Raw genomic sequence first — 7335 nt, forward strand, 5'->3', positions numbered from 1 at the left:
CTATCTAGGCTTTGTATCATGCTCATTATTGTAGTATTTTAGTGCCTAGAATTGGAGGGTCCACCTCCCCTGGGGTGTATGTAGCCTCTTGAAAAGGCAGCCCTCCATATTCAAAAAGGGCCCTTTTAAGATTTCCTCTGAGTTTCTCTTATAAATAACCTCTTCTGCTGGCCTCCCCTGCCTCCAAACTTCCTGTTGTCTCATGATTCTGCAGGACAGAAAGTATCACTTAATTAAGAGGCTCATGTGTCCAGGGGAGCATGACTCAAGAAAGCAGACCAGTGTTTGGAAAGCTGTGGGCCAGGGCTACCTCTGACATTAAGGAACTTTCAGACTTACTAGAGGCGTTTTGGGAATCTTTCAAAGGACCAGAAATTCACATCATGGGGCTGTCATCTGTATCTAGGCACTGACATTTATTTTAGATCAGAAATGTTGACTTGTTACAGGAGATCTTGGAGGCGAATAGCCAGCAGAGTTGGGAGATTAAAATAAAAAAAAAAAAAATCAAGCTGAGCCTTTGACCAAACCATTAACATCTTTTTAAAAACAACAAAAAATTAAATTAAAAATAATTCTAACGAAATGTTTTCTTTTCATTTTGATACTCTTCCTAGATTCTACTGGGCCTGAAAGAGATGCTATCCTTATGGCTTTTCTGACCCCTTTGGAACCAGAAATGATCAGGAGTAACACAAAAGATTTATGAAACTTTCAATCTGTTTCTACACTAGAGAGATTTAGAGAAGTCTTAAAATATGTAGGGGCTTCACTGAATAGAACCATTGGAGATGGGCGAGTGGAGATTCCATACATCTTTTTTGCCTCTTTAAAGAAGTGTTCAGCACATGTAACCCGCTTTCATTTTCTGTGTCCTGGTGAACATAAATATGTAATGTCCACCTGTTATATACTAAAAGGAAGTGGCTAACATCAAACTTGCATCCCAGGTTTTTAAATATAGAGCCATTTTCAAAAGAGCTCAGGGGCAGATTTTCAAGGGCCCAGCACCCATAACTGGGGCCAGATTTTCCAAGAAGCTCAGCTTCCATTTAAGGCACCTAAATAAGAGCCAGATTTTCAGAAGTTCAGAGTTTCCAGTGGGCTGAGCTCTTTGAAACACTGTCCAGTCTTATTTTGGTGCCTACTGGGGAGCTAAGCTCTCCTGAAAGCGCTAGTCCCGTAGTTCTCAAACTTTTGTGCTGATGACCCCTTTCACATAGCAAGCCTCTGAGTGTGACCCCTCCCCAATAAATTAAAAACACTTTTTTATATATTTAACACCATTATAAATGCTGGAGACAAAGCAGGGTTTGGGGTGGAAGCTGTCAGCCTGTAATAACCTCATGACCCCCTGAGGGCTCCCAACCCCCAGTTTGAGAACCCCTGTCCCAGATGTCGGTCCTGAGTCCTTTTGAGAATTCTGGCCATATCATCAACACAAAGATATACACCTGGCTTCAGCCTTGTAGCACTTCACTAGATCCCTTCCCCTTCCTTCAAAGTGAAACTTTAGGTGCTTCCTAACAGGTACCTTTCCTTATGAGGAACTGCCTTGCTCTCAGCCTCCCCTTTTAGGAACCTTTCCCAGAATGCTTTTCTAACAGCTGCCTCACTGAAATGTGTCAGCGCTAAGCAGCTGCAGTCCTGAAGCAGCCATTCAGTAGAGGCTTGCTACAGCTCCTGTTCTTCCAGCTGGTAAGCACTCCAGATTTGTTTTCCCCTTTCTCTCAAGTGAGGAGATGGCACCTCCTCTCAGTGATGCAAAATCACCTCAAACAGGTATTCATTTCCTGCCAAACCTCTTCCTCCCCCAGGTTTGTGAGGGGCCATGGCAAGTGCAAAGAAACACAGAATGAATTAGCTGGCCAAGGAAATAAACACTAATTCGGCATAATTTCATATCCGCATTGTAGCACTTTGGTGAAGCTGATTGCTTTTGCTTTGATCTAAAATGTTTACGCAGACATATCCCGAGTCACCCATTCCTACAGAATAAAAGGAAAAATAAAGTAAGGGTGGGTTAAGTAAACAGTTAAACTGAGGAAGGAAATAAAACTCACTCCAAATGCCTATATTCAGAGGAAAGTTTTCAACTAGCAATAATCATGCCTCAGATTAACCTCATTGGCTATGATGCTGCCCCTGTGAGCTATGTTTTCTTAGGGGACTAGCCAGCTCTGGTGGTCAGTAATAGGGAAACAGTCTTTCACCTTCAGGGTCCCCAGCTGCAATCCAGCCCAAGTGAGGAGTGACCAAAAGTCATTGCTCTCTGAAGGTCTCTGTGCTGAGGAACAATGCAGAGGGGAAAGGGTGTTCCAGAGGCAGCTTTCCTCAGAGGAAACCCTGGCTGTATGGCTTCAGTAGAGTAGGGACAGAGAGCCCACCACGTGTGATGCTAGAAGTCCTCTGCAGTGAGACTGCATTGTGTTCAAGGACACAGAACCCTCTATTTCATTCCCCAGGGAGTGTAAGAGGCCAACACCTCTCAGCCAAGGAATGATTTGGGGATAACTCCGCAGTTAAAACCTTGTGGAGTATTCCTCTGCCAAGTGCTGCCTCCCGCCTGGGTGACTGTTGCATTGGCAGAATCTCACAGCTCAGTGGTGACTTGTTCCTGCCCTGATCACGGTAGTGCCAGAACATGCATGATACACTGCAAACATGCCTTGTCTTGAAAGAGTTCCCAAACCTCAAACACTTCACTCTCCCAGGGAAACAGAAATTGGCCTTGCATTGACTCAGTAAGGTCACTGATTAGTCCACCACTCTCAGCTGAAGGTGCAATTACAGCCCATTCTTTCAAAACAGTGCACCTGTACCTACTTCACTGGACGTGCTGTAATAGCATCACACAAGGGTCATGGGCAGTTTATGCACTAAAGATTATGGCTGCATCTGGTTGCATATTGGGTCTCTAAAAGCAGAGGGAGAAGCATAGGGCTGATGTAAGTGGCCCTTTGTTGCCTTTCCTCTTTGCAAGGCCTGGTACCTGGGCAGGAGGGTGGGGGGCATATGTTGGAAATGGGAAGAGGAGTAGCTGGAGCATTAGGTACTATGGAGATTCTGGTTTGCAGTGTTTGGGAAAGTCTTCCATATGTTAGATCAGCCCCTAGGGAATCTGGGCTATGGGTCCCTTGGAGCTTGTGCCCATCTTTGTTGTGCTTTGGAAGCCTGCCTCAACTGCTGTGACTTGTTAGCACTAGCTCCAGCTGACACGTGCTATTGAGGTGGAAAATGGTTTGCTCCTGAAGGGGAGCTGCACCTGGGCAGAACTCCTCTAGAAGGAAATATTCCAGGATTTTCTATGGCGGACAGACATAGAGCAAACAGTTTGCTGAATCTTATAAGGATTTTCCAGACTTCAGGAGGGAAATAACATTATCTGGTGCCAGATTTTATGATTTTTTGCCTTTTTACTGACAAGGGAAGAGTGTGGCTAACTACTCATAGGCCCTGATTTTTTTTTTTTTTAAGTCTTCCCTGGCTTTGTTGCCTAGAAGGGGTTAGATCCTCAGCTGGTGTAAACCAACATAGCATCATTGACTTCAGTGGAGAAAATATTCCTCCATGACCTCATAGGGTGAGAGAGTGCATATCTTTGGAAACACTTTAGTGGAGCTACCTTTGATGTACACCACCTGACCATCTGCTCAGAGTGTCTTATTGGCTTTTCTGGTGGTAAATTGTATCATGTGCTTCTAATAACCCTCTCTCTGTAGTCCTGTATTCAGTGATGCCAGGGCAAAGGGGGGATGTCATCATCTTTCCCAATCACACTTTTTCCAAATGGAATAACAGCTTCACTGCTACCTTGTGTTGCCTCCCACACACAGAGTGGGGCCTTTGAGAGCTCCTCTCTATTCCTGGCCTTGCTAAATCTCTAGCAAGCTGCACATTTTCAAAGGAGCGATAAACATTTTATTCTTGACTGAAGTCAGAGGAAGAGCTGTCAGCTGACTGAGTGGTTCTGGATCCACCTGTCGTTTATTTTTGGCAACATTCTCCCAGGCTCTCCCATCAGCCATTTCAGTGTGTCAAGGTGAGGCAAGGATTAGTTCTTTAAAGAAAATGAGTCAGACCCAGAGCTGGTTTCAATCAAACTCCAGATAGTGCTGCACAGGTTCACACCAGCTAAGGACCTGGCCTATACTTCCTTTTTATTTTTTATTTTATGCACCCCCATCTAACTGTATCTTGAGCTTCAAGGACCAAAACAAAACCCCCACAAAACATCCCTGCAGTTGAACAACTTCCCTGGTTTCACATTTCAAATATGTTTACATTTAAAAGGCTGAGTTAAAAACAGAATGGGACAGGGAGAAAGTGGGAAAGAGACAAAAGACGGGGTGTGTGTGTGTGTGTGTGTGTGAGAGAGAGACATAGATACACTGAGAAAACACATTATGTAGCTTAAATGAAAAAACAGCCTGATAGAAAACTTGGCTTCTCTTTTGTTGTAATTTCAGGCACACTGTGATTAGCGGAGAGAAATTTTTCCCATCAGTACTGTGCTAGGAAAAGAAGAAAACTAATTGGCATCTGCCACCCACTGTTTTTAATGCAATTTCTCTTAAATATTTTCTGTGTACTGAGTTCTGTTGTCAAAAAAGCAGCTTTTTCATGGTCTGTGAAACACATTTCAGTACAAACACAGCTCAATACAAAGGTCACCCCGTCAAAAAAATGTTTTTCCTCAGTAGAGAGTATAGTGCCAAAAGTGGCATTTTGCTATATATTTTCCCCCTTTTATTTGGTATTTCTTAAGTGGTAGACAGCTGGAGATTGTAATTTTTCTTTGAGCAGAATTTGAGGGAGCCTGGATTTTTTTCTTACTGGAATATGGGCTCTTTAATAGCTACTTATGACAGGTAATTTTCTTCTGTCTCTTGTTTCTTTTATGGCTCTTATTATCTATTGTTTTTGAGATTGGCTATTGTTCCTTATATTAGTGTGTGTTTCACTACGAGTTAGAGTTTTAATGGTAGTTAGGCTCTCAGATGCTAAATTTACATTTCCCATCAGCCTTTCTGTTTACCTGATGCATGTCAAACCTGAAAAGGCTCTGGGAACTTGCATACAGAACAAGAACAGCAAATTGACTGTATATCACATTGTAGGGTATGGCCAGAGGTCGTAGAAAGGTTTCGAATGATACCCCTCCCTCCACAGTTGTTCCACATGTTTAGAATAAGGCAAATTTTGAAGTTCTAACTGAAGCTTTAAGCATCCAGAAATGTTTGTTTTCTGCATGTTCTCCCAGACGTGTTTGTAATAGAAATATGTGCACAAAACAAGTTTGATTCTTATCCTCTTTATGTCACACAGGAGCCATTACTATGTATGGGGGATTTACCTGGTGCATATTTCACCAAGTGTTTTCAATCACTCTGTTTATCGCTATTAATTTGGGGGGTTGAAGAGGGCATGGATTGTTCAATAATGGTTCAATTGTTCAATGGTCTCCTTTGTTGTGCTGACTGAATTAACCATTAGAAGATACTTTTTTGAAGAAGCATCTGAGAGGGAGGGAAAACAATGATTCCTGATTAGCTCCTACCAAGTAAATGTCAAGTAATCTTCCAGTGCTGGCAAAGGAAAGATCAAGACATTTAAGAACACAGCAGCAGATGCTCCCCCTCCCTTGAAAAGAGCTACTGTTTATTTTTGTTGGGAAACAGTCATTTGAGAGAGAATTCTAACAATTTCATTTGTAATTAGTCCAAGTATATTGACTTTAGGCCTACCTATGTTTATAGAACAGCTCTCTGAAATGAGTAGTATATGTAAAGGATCATATACCTTTAATCTTGGATCATCCCATTAAAGAGGATCCCCTGAAGTAATGTATCTCCACAATGGAGCTCTTATTGGGTGATGTGGGCAGTGTTGGAATTTTAATATTTGCAGACAATGGCCTAGGTGGGACTTGAATTTGGGACTCCTGGATCTATAAGCACAAGATGCTGCTGCCTGAGCTAAAGAAAGAGCTCCCTTAGCCTGGAGGTAATAGCAGACTCTCAAACTTATTAGGTGAGACAGCTGCTAGAGGGGAAGAAAGTGCCACTGTGGGCTACAATTCCATCTGTCCTGCAGGTGGCATTCCATTTAATAACATGGAGTTCTTTTTCAAAAAAAGACTCTTCTGTCAGGACAGGAGGATTTTAAGGCTCCTGTGGCCTGATTCTTCTCCTAAATATTGGATTTGGGTTTTTTTTAGGCAAATAGGATTGGCACAAATGGTACCAAAACTGCAGGTGTGTGTATTTCAGTTTACATTGGCAAAAAGTTACTGAATACAATGAAACCTGCTTTGAAGAGTCATACTAGCAAAAATTGTTGTTAGTGATGGTTTTTAACTAAAGGCTGAATTAAACTGCTCTGGAAGTAGCCTGGATATACTTTAAAGTGATTGCTTCAGACATGAAGTTGCTATTGGGGGTGGTCCTCCTGTTGCACTTTTCACTGTGCAGTTTCTATCTGTTCTTGCTGCTAGAGTGCTGTGCATTTTAGGAACAGAATTTATTTTAGCTTGTTGTTTGTCTAATTACAGGGCAAAGGAGCGTACATGGTAATGTCAACTTCTGATCTCCAAAACATTGTTATAAACACTGCTTGCCACAACTCCAGTCTATTGACAGATATTCATCAGGGTTCAGGTCTCTCACTGTAGGATGCAGGTAACTCTCCCTGTCCCTGACTTGCTATTAATTTCCGTCAACCCTCTGAAGAGTTCTCACATGCTATGAAGCACAGTCAGTCTATTTCTACCCACTGGGGTGTTCGACGTTTTATCAATGGAGTGTGTTATTTATTCTTTAGGCCCAATCACAACCTAGTTCTTGGATAACAGTTTGTGTTGGGCTCAGCCATCTGTTTCAAGCAGGACAGATTGCTAAAGATCTCTGTCACTTCCAATAGTTCTGTTCCTCCCATTGCTGAGAGCAAAAAGGGCACCAATGTAACCCATTTCCTGCAGTTCAATTCCACAAAACCCAATGCAGCATTGGTCCCTTGGTTGACTGCATATTGGAAACTGTAGTAGCTGACAGTGCAGTACTGCCTTTTATATCAAATAACGCTGTTTGCAAGCCTTTTTGTTTTAGATTTACGTTGGACACTAAAATTGTTGCTTTGACCTTGATTTTAAGTAACTGAGATTAAATAACACTGTAACATGCCTGTTTCCCATATGTGCATCTAACTCACATTAGCTGTTCTGGAATTTCAAGCCATTTTCTGTGCTCCTTTTGCTTTTAGCCATTCATTTGGTTCACTCATCCTGCTGAGTCTCAGCAGTGTATTATCAAGCAAGATGGGTGAGGTAATTTATTT

General features: G+C 42.3%; 1 pseudogene; it reads right to left on the reverse strand.

Annotated features, from left to right (window-relative positions):
• Positions 1–1963: 1963 nt before the first annotated feature.
• Positions 1964–2159, reverse strand: LOC117884562 (annotated as a pseudogene).
• Between the last annotated feature and the right edge of the window lie 5176 nt (positions 2160–7335).

The sequence above is a fragment of the Trachemys scripta genome, chromosome 10 (genome assembly GCF_013100865.1).
Source record: "Trachemys scripta elegans isolate TJP31775 chromosome 10, CAS_Tse_1.0, whole genome shotgun sequence".
NCBI classification, from domain to species: domain Eukaryota; kingdom Metazoa; phylum Chordata; order Testudines; family Emydidae; genus Trachemys; species Trachemys scripta.